The sequence below is a fragment of the Heteronotia binoei genome, chromosome 13, assembly GCF_032191835.1.
Source record: "Heteronotia binoei isolate CCM8104 ecotype False Entrance Well chromosome 13, APGP_CSIRO_Hbin_v1, whole genome shotgun sequence".
NCBI classification, from domain to species: domain Eukaryota; kingdom Metazoa; phylum Chordata; class Lepidosauria; order Squamata; family Gekkonidae; genus Heteronotia; species Heteronotia binoei.
In genome coordinates this window covers 60,199,121-60,212,615 of record NC_083235.1, presented here as the reverse complement: position 1 = coordinate 60,212,615, position 13,495 = coordinate 60,199,121, and the positions used below count along the sequence as shown (strand labels likewise).

At 45.8% G+C, this 13,495-nt stretch overlaps 1 non-coding gene across 1 annotated transcript; it reads left to right on the top strand.

Annotated features, from left to right (window-relative positions):
- The first annotated feature begins 2,944 nt into the window (after positions 1 to 2,944).
- Positions 2,945 to 3,019, top strand: TRNAS-GGA (transfer RNA serine (anticodon GGA)). Its single transcript has one exon. It is a non-coding gene; the product is annotated as a tRNA-Ser (tRNA).
- The last annotated feature ends 10,476 nt before the right edge of the window (positions 3,020 to 13,495 follow it).

Sequence of the window (13,495 nt, the reverse complement as noted above, 5' to 3'; positions counted from 1 at the left end):
GAAATGGAAGCTCTCAGACAAATTCAGTTAAGAGGATCCCATGGAGGGACGGTGGCTCAGTGGTAGAGCATCTGCTTGGTAAGCAGAAGGTCCCAGGTTCAATCCCTGGCATCTCCAAAAAAGGGTCCAGGCAAATAGGTGTGAAAAACCTCAGCTTGAGACCCTGGAGAGCCGCTGCCAGTCTGAGAAGACAATACTGACTTTGATGGACCAAAGGTCTGATTCAGTATAAGGCAGCTTCATATGTTCAAATGTGCAGTTTTGTGTTGATGCAGTTATGCTTTTAAACCTTGTTGGTTTTTATTTCTTTGGTTAGTGTTTTATTTATTTTAATCTCCAAGCTGAAAGGAACCACATGGTCATCAAGTCCAATATGTTTTATTATTTATTGTTTTGATGTATTGCTTGCACTGTGCATATTTATTAATTGATGTATGTAAAACATTTCTATGCCACCTATCAACCCAAGGTATTGAACATCAAATATTAAATCATTTCAGTGTTATAGCAACATTTAAAATAAAGTGTATATAAAATAATTCAATTAAAATGTATAAACACCCAGAACACCAAAATGAGGGAGGAGAGCCAAGAACAGTTATTGGAGATATGCCAAGCATAACAAACAAAGGTCCCACCTGCTGGCATAAGACAACAGTAGAGAGACAATTCTCCCTGCGGAAGGATTTCCAAAGTTGTGGCGCCATGACCAATAAGGCCCTTCCTTGGTTGCCACCTGTCTAGCTTCAGATGGTAGGGGCACTTGAAACAGAGCTTTTGAGGATGACTGGAGTAAATGGGTTTGTTCATATGGGAGAAAGTAGTCTTTAAGATATACTGGCTCCAAGCTGCATAGAGCTTTCAAGGTCAATACCAGCACCTTGAATTAGGCCTAGAAGTGGAATGGAAACCAATGTAGATGGAACAAGTCTGGAGTGATAAGTCCCTATGACTCATCCCAGTCAATATTCCGGCTACTGCATTCTGTACTAACTGTAGCTTCCAGACAGTCTTCAAGGGCAGCCCCAAAATCTAATCTAGAAGTTACCATGGAATGCACCATAGTAGCAAGATCTCCTCCCAAAAAACACAGGAAAGGCTGTTGGTGGCTCACCAGCCAAAGCTAGTGAATGTCATCCCTGGCCACTTGGTTATCCAATAGGAGACCTATGTCCAAGAACACCCCTAAGTTACATACCTGTTCTTTTTAGGAGAAGCACAACCCCATCTAAAACAGGAGATACCCAATTTACTGGGTCAATCCTCCACCCTACCACTAGCACCTCTGTTGTCAGGATTAAGATTAAGTTTGTTGGTGTTTACCCATTCCAAACCTGTCTCCAAGCACCTGTTCCCAATTTCCACAGACAGCCTCCCTGGGATCAGCTGGAAGCATATAAGAGCTGAGTGTCAGCCTCTACATGTTTTGTGATTCATTGGCGTGTAATGAGCTGTTACTTATTGATATCAAGGCAGGATATAAATTTAATAAGGGGTCTTCAACATGGTGTCTGCCAGTAACTCCCCTGGTATCCAGCAAGTGTTTCTAGAAAGTGGTTGGTGGCATAGCTCACTATGCAGCTCAGTCAGCTCCCCCAGTGCCTCACCAGGTCAAGCTGCTAGTGACTCTGAAGACAACTCAGAAGCAGATGAGATAGGCTGCAGCCCACTTACTGAGGAAATTCCTGGGTTGTTGACAGATGCAAACCCTCCCCCAGGTTTACAACTAGAACCATCAACAAGTATAGGCACTCCTGGATATTTACAGCTGGAGCAGTTGACAAGCATGACCTCTTCCCAGGAATAACAATCTGAATAAAATAAAATCTCTCCACCTACGCTACTAGAGCATTGAAGGGAGAAGAGGCTAAGGCAGAAGCAAATACAGCAGTTAAATGCTCACACCTGAAGACACTACTGGCTCCTTTTAAAGGTCAAGAAACACCTGAACAGGTAGGAGCTGTTGCAGTTTCATTAATACTGGGCAGTTGCACCCAGTTTGTTTCTGGCAGCAACTTTAGTTTCAGTTCCCTTTTTCCTAGTGACTCCCTGGATTAACCTTTTTCCTACTCCTTGTGCCTGTGTCTTGGAATTGTTCTCTATATCCTGGCTCCTTGTGCTACAACCTTCATTCTGGACCTAACTACACTTCTTAGACCCACCTTGCATCCTGACTCTTGTGCTTTGACCTCTGAACCAGATCTGACTATGCCTGTTGGAACTCATCTTACCTTGATTCCTGACATTGGTACCTGGACCTCTTACCTGAAGACTTGACTATAGTTGGGACTGTCTGCCAAACCATTTCTGTGACTTATTGGCACTTGGACTAGGTGGGACTTTTGCCCAGCAGGGCTTCTAATGGGCCGTTGGAGATCTGACTGGCTGTGAGGAATTTAAAAACATTGTTTTGGTAGCAGATGCCACCATAGTACAAGATTTTTCACTGTGTGACTGAAGGTAAGCTGTGTGAGTGTAGGAAAATATTTAAGCAATATGTTCCTTTTCAAAGGCACCCTGCTTGAAATGCTGGAGAGTTACTGGTAGGGTTGTGCATGATGTCACTCTTTGACTGTGGTCATACGACAAGCTTGGTACAATCTGGCCGTGCCTCTATTTTATCTGGTGTTAGTTGTTCTGGAGAGATTTATCCTCCCTGACTATGGAGGCCCAGGTTACCACCACTGCCAGATCGGCCTTTTTCCATCTGAGGCAGGTCAGACCGTTGGTCCCATATCTCACCCCCCACGATCTGGCCACAGTGACCCATGTTTGTTTCCAGGCTAGATTATTGTAACTCTCTCTACGTGGGACTGCCCTTGACTCTCCTCCAGAAACTCCAGCTGATCAGAATGCGACTGCACAGATGTTGACATCATCACCTGTACAGGCACGGATCCATCTTGTGCTGCGTGAACTGCACTGGCTACCTATTGAGTACTGGGGAGGGATGGTGGCTCAGTGGTAGAGCATCTGCTTGGAAAGCAGAAGGTCCCAGGTTCAATCCCTGGCATCTCCAAAAAAGGGTCCAGGCAAATAGGTGTGAAAAACCTCAGCTTGAGAGCCGCTGCCAGTCTGAGTTGACAATACTGACTTTGATGGACCAAGGGTCTGATTCAGTATAAGGCAGCTTCATATGTCCAATATGGAGTACCAGATCCAGTTCAAGGTGTTGGTACTTACCTTTAAAGCCCTATACAGCCAGGGGCCAGCATAACTTTGGGACCGCCTCTCCCTGTATGAGCCCCATATGTCTTTACGATCAGCGACCCAACAACTTTTGGTAATACCCAGCCCCAGAGATGTCCATCTAGCCTCAATGAGGGCCAGGGCCTTTTCAACCCTGGCCCCTGCCTGGTGGAATGGGCTCCCCCTGGAGATCCGGGTCCTGCAGGATCTGCTCCAATTCCACAGGGTCTGTAAAACAGAGCTCTTTCACCAGGCTTTCAGCTGAGGCAGTGGACGTCACTTGTTACTGGCCTCCCCCCTTCATTCCATCCCAACACTACAAGATCTGCTGGACCTGGACCTGGACAATAGGTCACATCCGTGAGGCAGAACCTGCCGTTTTAGTCTCTATTGTCACTCTGTAGTTCTAGATTTTATATATTTTAAATTGGTCTTTTATTGTTTTTTACTGTTGATTGTTTTTAGGATGTAACCCGCCCTGAGCCTGTTCTACGGGAAGGGCGGGCTAAAAATCGAATAACATAAATATCCAAACATGCCACCTTTAACCTGCCTTACTATGTGCTTACTCTGTGGTTGACAGTTCAGATTATTGCTGCACAGTAACCATGGAGTGGGCAGTCTGAGGCCATCCAGTTGTTGTTGTTTGTCTTTCACATGTGTGTATAAGTGTGTGTCTAAAGTTCTGGCTCCTTTCTGACAGCTCTGTAATCCCTCTGTAAGCACTGCAACCCCCCCACAGCCACCTTCGCTTTGCCTTGTTTCCTTGGAATACATGTGGGAGGAGCATAAGCACCATGCAGATTTACATGAGAGTAGCCCCACTGATTTTAGTACATTTACTCTTATGTCAATCAGCAACCCTTTTTCTACTAACACAGTTTGCATGGGGGGGTGAATGGGATGGGGAGTAGGGTTGCCAGCCTCCCCAGGCTTCCTGCTGATATGGGAGCCAAACGAGGGGCTGTCCCCACAGCTTCCCAACCCCAAGAAACAAGAGGGATTGGGGAGAATCTCTCCTGGAGGCTCCTGATCCTGACAGAGTGTTGGGTGTAGAAACGTACAGGCAGTGATTGGCAACCCAGGAGCAAATATACACGCATGTGTACAACACTACCTGATTAAGGAGAGGAGATTGGATTTATACCCTGCCCTTTACTTGGAATCTCAGAGCAGCTTACAATCTCCTTTCTCTGCCCCTCCCCCCAAGACACCTTGTGAGGTAGGTGGGGCTGAGAGAGCTCTTTTGAGAACTGCTCTTTCAAGAACTGTAACTGACCCAAGATCACTCGGCAGATGCATGTGGAGGAGTGGGTTCTTCCAGATTAGAGTCTGCACACTTAACCATTACACCAAACTGGCTCTCAGGGGAGCAGAAATGGATGGGATGGTTCACACTTCCCAACTGGCTTGAGTTTGCAACAGGGGAATTCAGACATCAAGAAATGCATGTTGGCTTTGACCTGGATACCCCAGGCAAGCCTGATCTCATCAGATCTCAGAAGCTAAGCAGGGTAGACTCTGACAAGGCAATGGATGGGAGATCTCCTTGAAATACCAGAGGTAGGTGCAGGCTTATTCAAAGCATCAGAATTTGAGGATCCTTGTCATGCCCTAGGGTACAGGCAGAGAACAAGACTCAGTCCCAGACAGGATATGAGCTGAAGAGCAGAGGGAGAACCCCCAGGGCCACTCCAAAGCACTGAAGCCTGAAGCCAGTCCAAGGTCAGAGCCAACAGAGCAGAATATGAACCAAGGAAGAACAATGTCCCAAAACACACCAACCAATAGCCAAGTTGTTCATAGCCAGGAGGTCAGGAGCTGAAGGATAGGGTTTCAAAGCCAGCTGGGGTGGATGCACGTCAAAAAATTAGATGAGTTACTTCCACAGAGAGATCAGCCCAGAGCAGGGGCTAAATAGCTTGCTGCCACTGTTTCCAATTAGTGAGTGGCCAGGCTTCTGTTAGAACTCGGGGCTGAGAGAACGCCTAGCTCTCGACTGTGCTTCTCGGCACTTGTTGGCCCAATCCTGGCAAAGTCTCTCTTGAAGACGAGTCATCCAAGGGGGTGAGTTGGGGGAGGGGCTCTGTGCTTGTGGCCACTCAACTGCAGGGAATGAGGGCGGCAGGAGCTAACTGTCAGTTTCTTCTGAGGAGCCGACTGCTGTGCTGTCAGCTGCTGGTTCTGCTGCAACTGACGGCTCCGTGGCTGGCAGCTCCCCTCCATCATCACTCATGACTCTCCCTAAACTAAATATGTGTAGTGATGAACTAGTCAGCTTGATGTTGGTAGGGGAAGTGGGAAATCCATTCCTGACTTGATGTTGGTAGGAGAAGTGGGAAAGCCTGACAGAACATATCTGCCATGAAGGCCCTGGGGGATTACATAAGGTCCCACAGGGCCCTGATGGAGTTTGTCAGAGAGTTCCACCAGGCTGGGGCCAAGACCAAGAAGGCCTTAGCCCTAGCCAAATGCTTTTAGGGCTGGGGACCACCAGCAGATTACTGTCCTGTGGACATAATGGAGGAGACAGTTCCACAAAAACATCAGTCCATGATTGCTCAAGCCCTTATAGGCCAACACCGAGACTTTGAATTTGATTCAGTATTCCATTGGGAGCCAATGTAACTGGTGCAGCACTGGATGTATATGTGCTATCTGTGACATTGCTGTCAGGATTTATGCCACTGCATTCTGGACCAGTTGGAGTTTCTGAGCAGGCCAGCATATCACTAGGAGATTTTCCTTGCTGCCCTAACTGAAGTCAAGAATGTTTCCCTTTTGTTGGAATACAAGCTATGCACATTCTAGCCATTATAGAGTTAACTGTTTGTTTACCTGATAGAGGAAGTGATGTATTGTAACCTAAACACAATTGTGAGCTCAATCTCCTTTACCCACGAAAGATGTAAACACAACATTGGTCAGAAAGGATGTTAGGTGTGAAATGCTTTGATCTTGTATGCAAGCTGAATTGCTCTCCTTCCAGATGAAATGCTCTTTGGGAAGAAGAACTGTTAGACAAAGGGGTTGTAGCCATGTAGGACAGACATAGTTAGACTAGCTGGTATGCTAAATTGTTTTTCTTTTTTATCCCAAGTACCCTATCCTGATGTTTTCTAGTAAACTTCCACATAGTTGGAATTCCAACAGATATCCAGGTAACTGAAATCTCCCATGACCAAAAGGTTCTGTCATTTATTACCATTTTGCAGATGAGAGCAGAGACTGCATGGTGGCTTTTGCCACCCACAGATATCTCATGACTGAACTGGGCTTTGCAACCAACAAGACTCTTATAATTAGGATTGGTGGCATGTATCCAGCCATGCAGTTCCTTCAGTGGGTGGCATTTCCTTTTGCAGTAGAGGGGACATGATTTCCCTCAATTTCTCCTTCCACAGCAGATCCCCACTTGCCCCGATGATGTTTCTTATGGTCAGTTGACCTTCCAGGAATAAAATGGGGAGGGCCTCAGTAGCTTTTAGCAGGAGGGAAGTGAGAGAGCACCACTCTGCAAAGTCTGCAAATGCTTGGATTCAACCTGATATCCTAGGGACTGCACTAGTTCTAAGTTCTCTTCCATCTTGAAGTGTAACCTCAAGTCTCTGCATATATAAGTTATGTGCTGTTTCTTATAACAGGAATCATTTAAAATAAATGATTCATAGAAAGGGAGGGAAAGTTACACAAAAGCTAAACCCCATCCCATCTCCACCTGAACATCTTGTCATCAAGAAAAATGATGCTGGCAAGAGAGAAATCCTCTGGAGTTGCTTGGCTGGCAATTTACTAGACTCTGGTGGCCAATGAGTATTTATCAATAATTTCAAGATCTGCCAGTCAAAGACACTGCTGCTGATTCTTTTCTCAAGCACAGAAAATTATGGGTAGTCTTAACACTGCCAGGTATCTCCTTAGCCACACAAAGGGAGCAGAGAGAAGCTTGGGGGAGAGGGGTACATTTCCGGTTCTTGGAGGAAAAGGATTTTCCTCTTCATTTTGGAGAGTGAGATCTTCTCACCTGATTAGAAAATAGCATCCACTGTGGCACTCTAGATCACTGTTGTTCCCCTGGTCACGAGGTCCCTAAGCTAGAGCAACATATCCCAAGAATTTGGGAAGTGGACAAGAAAAATGGGAATATTGAGGGAAGCAATAGTCACTTGTGGATCTGTTGGACTGCGTCTTGTCTGCAAAACAATTCTATGCTGTCCCCACATGGAATGGAACTCCATCAACCTTACAAGCTTCATACCAGCAGTTGTCTATTAAAAAAAATAACTAGTTTATGCATAGATGTGCTTATAATGAAAAATTTCAAAAGGGTGCAAATAGAGGTATTCTACACAGTTGCAATGAAGCTGAACTTATGTGAAAAGTTCTGAGCGCTAGTAAAGTCTGGGCCCCCATGACGGGGTTCAGGTTATGCATTAAAACACTTATCAGTTTCCTGGATGATTGTTTGGCTTTAGGAACTTGGTGTGGGAGGATTTAGTGACGGCCATTTAGATGGATTTAGAAGGGAATTGAGCAAATTCATGGAGAACAGGTCCATCAGTGGCAGCTAGCCATGATGCCTATATGGAATCTCTATGTCAGAGGCAGTAAACATCAGAACACCTTTCCTGGGAGAGGGCAGCAGTAAGGAGAGACCTTGGCTTCTGTACCTTTCTTGTAGGTCTTTCCAGAACATGGGGTTGGTCACTACATGAAATGGGATGCTGGGCTAGATGGCCTATTGATTTGAAACAGCATGGCTACTATTGGTTTTTTTTGTGTGTCTGGAGAATAGTTTGGCCCCTGGGAATACAGGACTCTGGGACTTTTTAGGCAAAGTATCTGGGCTGAACCATCCAGGGTGAATGCAGGCATGATATGATTTGAATAAACTCTGGTTTAGTGTGACATCCAAATGCATCTCACCCCAGTAACTCTCGTTAACAGGAGGGTCACAACTGGGATTCTTCACTAGAGATATCAGAATGCAGGAATCCCAACTTATTCTCAGCTTGTCCAATAGCACTGTCTCCTGGGCACATATTCACAGTTGCAGAGAGGAAAACAAACCTTACCAGTCCTGCTGCTGTCAGCTCTTCCCGGTGGGGAAACTTGAGATTTCCAAATGGAGGCTGGTTATTTTCAGTTTTCTGATGCATTAACCCCTGGCTAGTTCAATAATATTCAGTATAAATTACCTGCTCTTCATCATGATAGTATGTTAAAGCAGTTCCCAAAGCAGAGAGGTAGTATATCAACAGTCCTTAGTACTCAGAGAAAATGGTACCCACAATTGAGGACCCAAGAATGTGCAGTTTGGTGAGAGTGGTTAAGTGTGCGGACTCTTATCTGGGAGAACCGGGTTTGATTCCCCACTCCTCCACTTGCAGCTGCTGGGATGGCCTTGGGTCAGCCATTGCTCTGGTAGGAGTTGTCCTTGAAAGGGCAGCTGCTGTGAGAGCTCTCTCAGCCCCACCCACCTCACAGGGTGTCTGTTGTGGGGGAGGAAGGTAAAGGAGATTGTAGGCCGCTCTGAGCCTCTGTCCTTGAAAGGGCAGCTGCTGTGAGAGCTCTCTCAGCCCCACCCACCTCACAGGGTGTCTGTTGTGGGGGGAGAAGATATAGGAGATTGTAAGCTGCTCTGAGTCTCTGATTCAAGGAGAAGGGCGGGGTATAAATCTGCAGTCTTCTTCTTCTTCTTCTTCTTCTTCTTCTTCTTCTTCTTCTTCTTCATACATACACAAAATGCTCAGGAGCAGAGCACAGATGCTTTATTTTTAACTTGAGCTATGTTGTCCTTTCTTTTTAGACTTTTCACACAGAGACTCAAGAAGCCCCGACTTGGCAGCCGTCCTGCTTCTAACCCGTGTTTCCTCTCTGCCTGCTAGTGAAATTTAATAAAAGGTAAGAGAGCCCTGCTGCCCTCCTTCTGCAGAGGGGGCTGAGGACTAGGGGAAGATTATGACTCCTGTGCATATATTGATAGGGGAGATTAGATCAGCAGAAGCCACTAAAGCACATCGAGCCTTCTCCCAAGGGTGTGGAGGAGCCAGAAGGGACGGCGCAAAACCAAGGAGCTGCCAGCCCAGATTGGAAAGGTCCGCTCTGTCTGCCGCTGCGGGACCTCGCTGTGGGGTTCAGCTTCAAATTGGGTAAAGACTGCCGTTATTTAATGAGAACCTGCCTGATCTACCCTGCCTGGACCCGGCGAGGCGGCTACAGCGCTTGGCGAAGCAGAGATTGATTCGGGGGGGTTTCAGCACCACGGACAGAGGGAAGCGGATGAGAGTCTTCGACTAACGAGCGAGGCAGCCCGCAGGCGCCTCCCGCCACATCCCGCTTCGATTGCAAAAGTTTAGTCGGCGTTTCTGCGCTCCTCCAAAGGTCACTGAAGACACAAGGCGCTTCTTTGAGAAACGTCAGGCAGCCGGGATGAGGGAGCCCTGGAGAAGGCAGAAGGGCAGCCAAAATAGCAGAGGATTTGGGGAGAAACAGCTCCTATCGGAAGAGCCCGCCTTGGGAAGAGAGACTGCACTGCAGATTTTGGGGGAAACAGTTATCGCTAATGTCTGTGATCAATGCTGCCCATTACAATTGCTACGAAAACACATTTCCAAGACTTGTGTATGTGTCCCCAGTGCAGGCACATTTTTTGTCTTCATTTCAGCTTGTTTTCTGCAGAACATGTAGCACCAGCATTTCTTGCAGCAGTTTAAACATATAATGCTGCCCTCAGGTATTCAGGTTAAATAGATGTATGGACAAACAAGAAATTGGACCAGTGATAAACAGCAATGCGTGCAGGCAACGTTGACCACAAATGCACTCAGCAACTATATGCAGGTACACACCAAATTTATATGCATGTATTAATATATTCTTATGAACAGAGTTGTTCCATGACCCATGTGAAAAATATGAGAGGGAGTGAAACACATTGTCAAGGGTGAAGTGCAGTGAAAGTGATCGTTTCGCAATGAGTGCATGAATTGAGATTCAAATAAGCACAGCAGTTTCCTGTTCTGTGTATATTTAAATTAAAGCAGCCTGTAGAAGATACTGAGCTATGTGTTCACATCCCAGAAAGAACGTTCTGGGGTCAAGACAGGGGTCGAGCATGAGCGTAGCTGGCACCGATAAGGGGACACTGAATCTGTTTCTCATCCTCCCTTCTTTCCCTCTCTCTCACACACCCCCTACATTTTCTCAAATTGCCTCAACCTTTGAAGGTTCCATTTCTCTGGACTGAATGCTCTTTTTTAAAAAAGGAGCTGAACATGGATAGCACATGATAGCAGGTCTGGTCTCCTCAAATAAGTCTAGAAGCTTCCACAGGGCTGGGCCTGAGGCACAAGCTGGAGTAGACTGGACAAATTTCTTGTTAGGAGTCCTCCAAGTATGATACTTTCTTCTCTCTGAGTCTTTCCCTGTTTCCTCATCACCAGTGAGCCAAACGTAACCTCAAAGGCAGGAAATGGGAGGCCCTCCTGGTGTCCCACTTAGTTGACCGCCTTGCGTTGCGTGCCAGAATGAAGAAATAGTAAAGAGTGAGCCAGTTTGGTGTAGTGGTTAAGTGTGCAGACTCTTACCTGGGGGAACCAGGTTTGATTCCCCACTCCTCCACTTGCACCTGCTAGCATGGCCTTGGGTCAGCCATAGCTCTGGCAGAGGTTGTCCTTGAAAGGGCAGCTGCTGTGAGAGCCCTCTCCAGCCCCACCCACCTCACAGGGTGTCTGTTGTGGGGGAGGAAGGTAAAGGATATTGTGACCCGCTCTGAGACTCTTCGGAGCAGAGGGCAGGATATAAATCCAATATCTTCTTCTTCTTCTTCTTTGCTGGACTGGACCTGTGACTCCAAGGAGATCTTCCACCCAAGTACTTGTCCAAGTCAGCCCTGCTTAGCTTCCAAAACCGGGTTTGCCTGAGCTATCCAGGTCAGGGCAGCTTTCACACATACCTTTGCTGCAGGACAATCCATGCTTAAAAACACTCTTTGAAACATCAACACTTTTATATAGAAAAAATATAAATTGGTCCATTCTCTATATCTGTGGGAAACTGTGTCACTTACTGTAGACACTAGCATGTTTAAGTGAAAAATGCATGGTGTCCCAAAGAGCACTTACGGAGGCTGTTGGGTGAAAGAGAGGGGACAAGGCTCTGGGGCAACTACCTTTTGGACTGAAGAATGTCCCGTCTCCCTCTCTGGCTTCTCCCATAGATACTTTAAATCCCACCAGCCAAAATCAAACAAAGTGGGACACAAGCACTGATTAAAGGATTGGTAGCATGTAAGGTATGTGCTCCCTAAAGAGTTCTAATTGGGAAACCTGCTAGAGCAAGGCTGTAATTATTTGTGAGGTAAACAGAAATTAGTTTTTCCTAGATATTTGACTAGACAGACAAGACATAGACGGAGATGAATGGCAAAGGTTTATTTAACAGAAAATAAAGTATTTAATATGGTAAATACTAGGTCAAATGGATGCTCGGGTAAATGGATAACTTCAATATGTAAAGTAAAACCGGCTCTCAACATCACCCCCAAAGGTTACAGACTTTTCTCCAAAGAGAATAACTAGTTTGTAGCTGAGCCGCAAATAAAGGAAATAAACCCTGACGGCTGATTTGTTTCCCCTTTCTTCAGACAGCTTACCTCATCAGGTTCAAGGCTGCTCCTTTACCACACAAAGCTCCTGTTCACAGAATCTGTACGCATACGTTAGGAATGATGGGGCTTTTAACAGGATGCTTATTTGTCACACTAAAACAAGCTTTCTTCCCTAAGCCAACCCCAAACCCTAACTACAAGCCAAATAAATGCCTAGCTAAGTTGATGCTCTTACCCAGAACTGCAAAATCCCTGTCCAAAGAAAAAGGTTTTCTTCATCTTCACCCAACTTCAACTGTGGAGGTTGGCTCACCACTCCTGTACAGTGGAATTCCATGGGCTCTGATTGGCTAAAAATTGCTTGGATTTGCAAGATGCCTAAATCCCAAGGAATGGTTCAGAACTGTGGAAGAGAGAGAGGTGGGACTTTGGGGGATGATAGCCATAGCACTCTATCCCCAAAAGCCCATTCAGTTAACAAGGATGCCATGAAGGACCACTCTGAGCTATTCTTCTCTGCCTACAGAGAAATTTAACCAAAATCTGGACGTACTGAAAAACAATTCATGCAGCTGTGGACCCAGAAGACTTCTCTTATGTTAGGCCTGCATCTCAGACCCCAAAGAACTCTTTGTAACATGTCAGATTTGGTAAGATTGCCAGTGAAACTAGGGAATGGGAGAAATCTATAAACAGTTCCAGAAAGGGAAGAGAATTTTCACATACATTTAGATGAAAATTCTGATACGGTTGAATAAGAATCAGAAGCAAGTAGTTCTGCATTGTTCCATCAGCTTGAAGACTGTTTTGCAAAAGGCAGGTACACCCAAAAATAAACTTCAAAAATTAAGGGAATTGTTTCAAAACCCCTAAAAGAATGTAAGAATTGATTTGCTGGAACAGATCAAGGGCCATTTCCTCCAGAATCTTTTTCCCTACAGTGGCTGGACAGGGATTTCGCAGCACTCACAGGGCATGAGAAATCAAGGCCTTTCTCTGTGGTTTCTTTCTTCCCGGCATCTGATATCAAAAGATACACTGCCTCTGCACATGGAAGTTCATGTACATATAGTTTCAATGACTCAATGTAGCATTCACTTTTCCCAAGCTGAACAGATTTATATAAAGGTATAGAAGCAAGCACATAGCAGTACTATTTCTGTACCTCTCTGTCCCAAATCCAGTTAGCCTGAAGCATAATGAAATCTGGAGAGTCTCTTCCCCCCCCAGGTCTTTAGCACTCTCAAGCAAAACTGGCTTTTAACCCTGTTCCTTGGCAGGACTGGTGGTGACATAAGGCAGAGTGAGCCAGCTTGGGTAGAAGATATACAGTGCAAGCCTAAGCAGAGGGACACCTTCTAAGCCCTTTGACACCAATTAACTTAGAATGGTGTCACTCTGTTTAGGACTGCCCTCTTGATGTTCTGTAGAAAACTGTTGATTGTTTTCTTTTTTTAAGGCTGAGAACAGAAAGCGAATCCCCCTAGATAGACTGATTTTTGAGTGACATACATGAAGGTGGGAGAGCAACATAGATGGTTTTAGTAAAGCGCTTTGTCACAACACCTCACAGATTTGTATGCACCATCAGTTTCTTTAGGGAAGAGGGTCTCGTGTGGTTTTCCGGCTCAAGGGGCTCTTTGCACACTACAAAGTCCTCATGTTTATTAAGTGACAGCATGAAGACACTGAAGC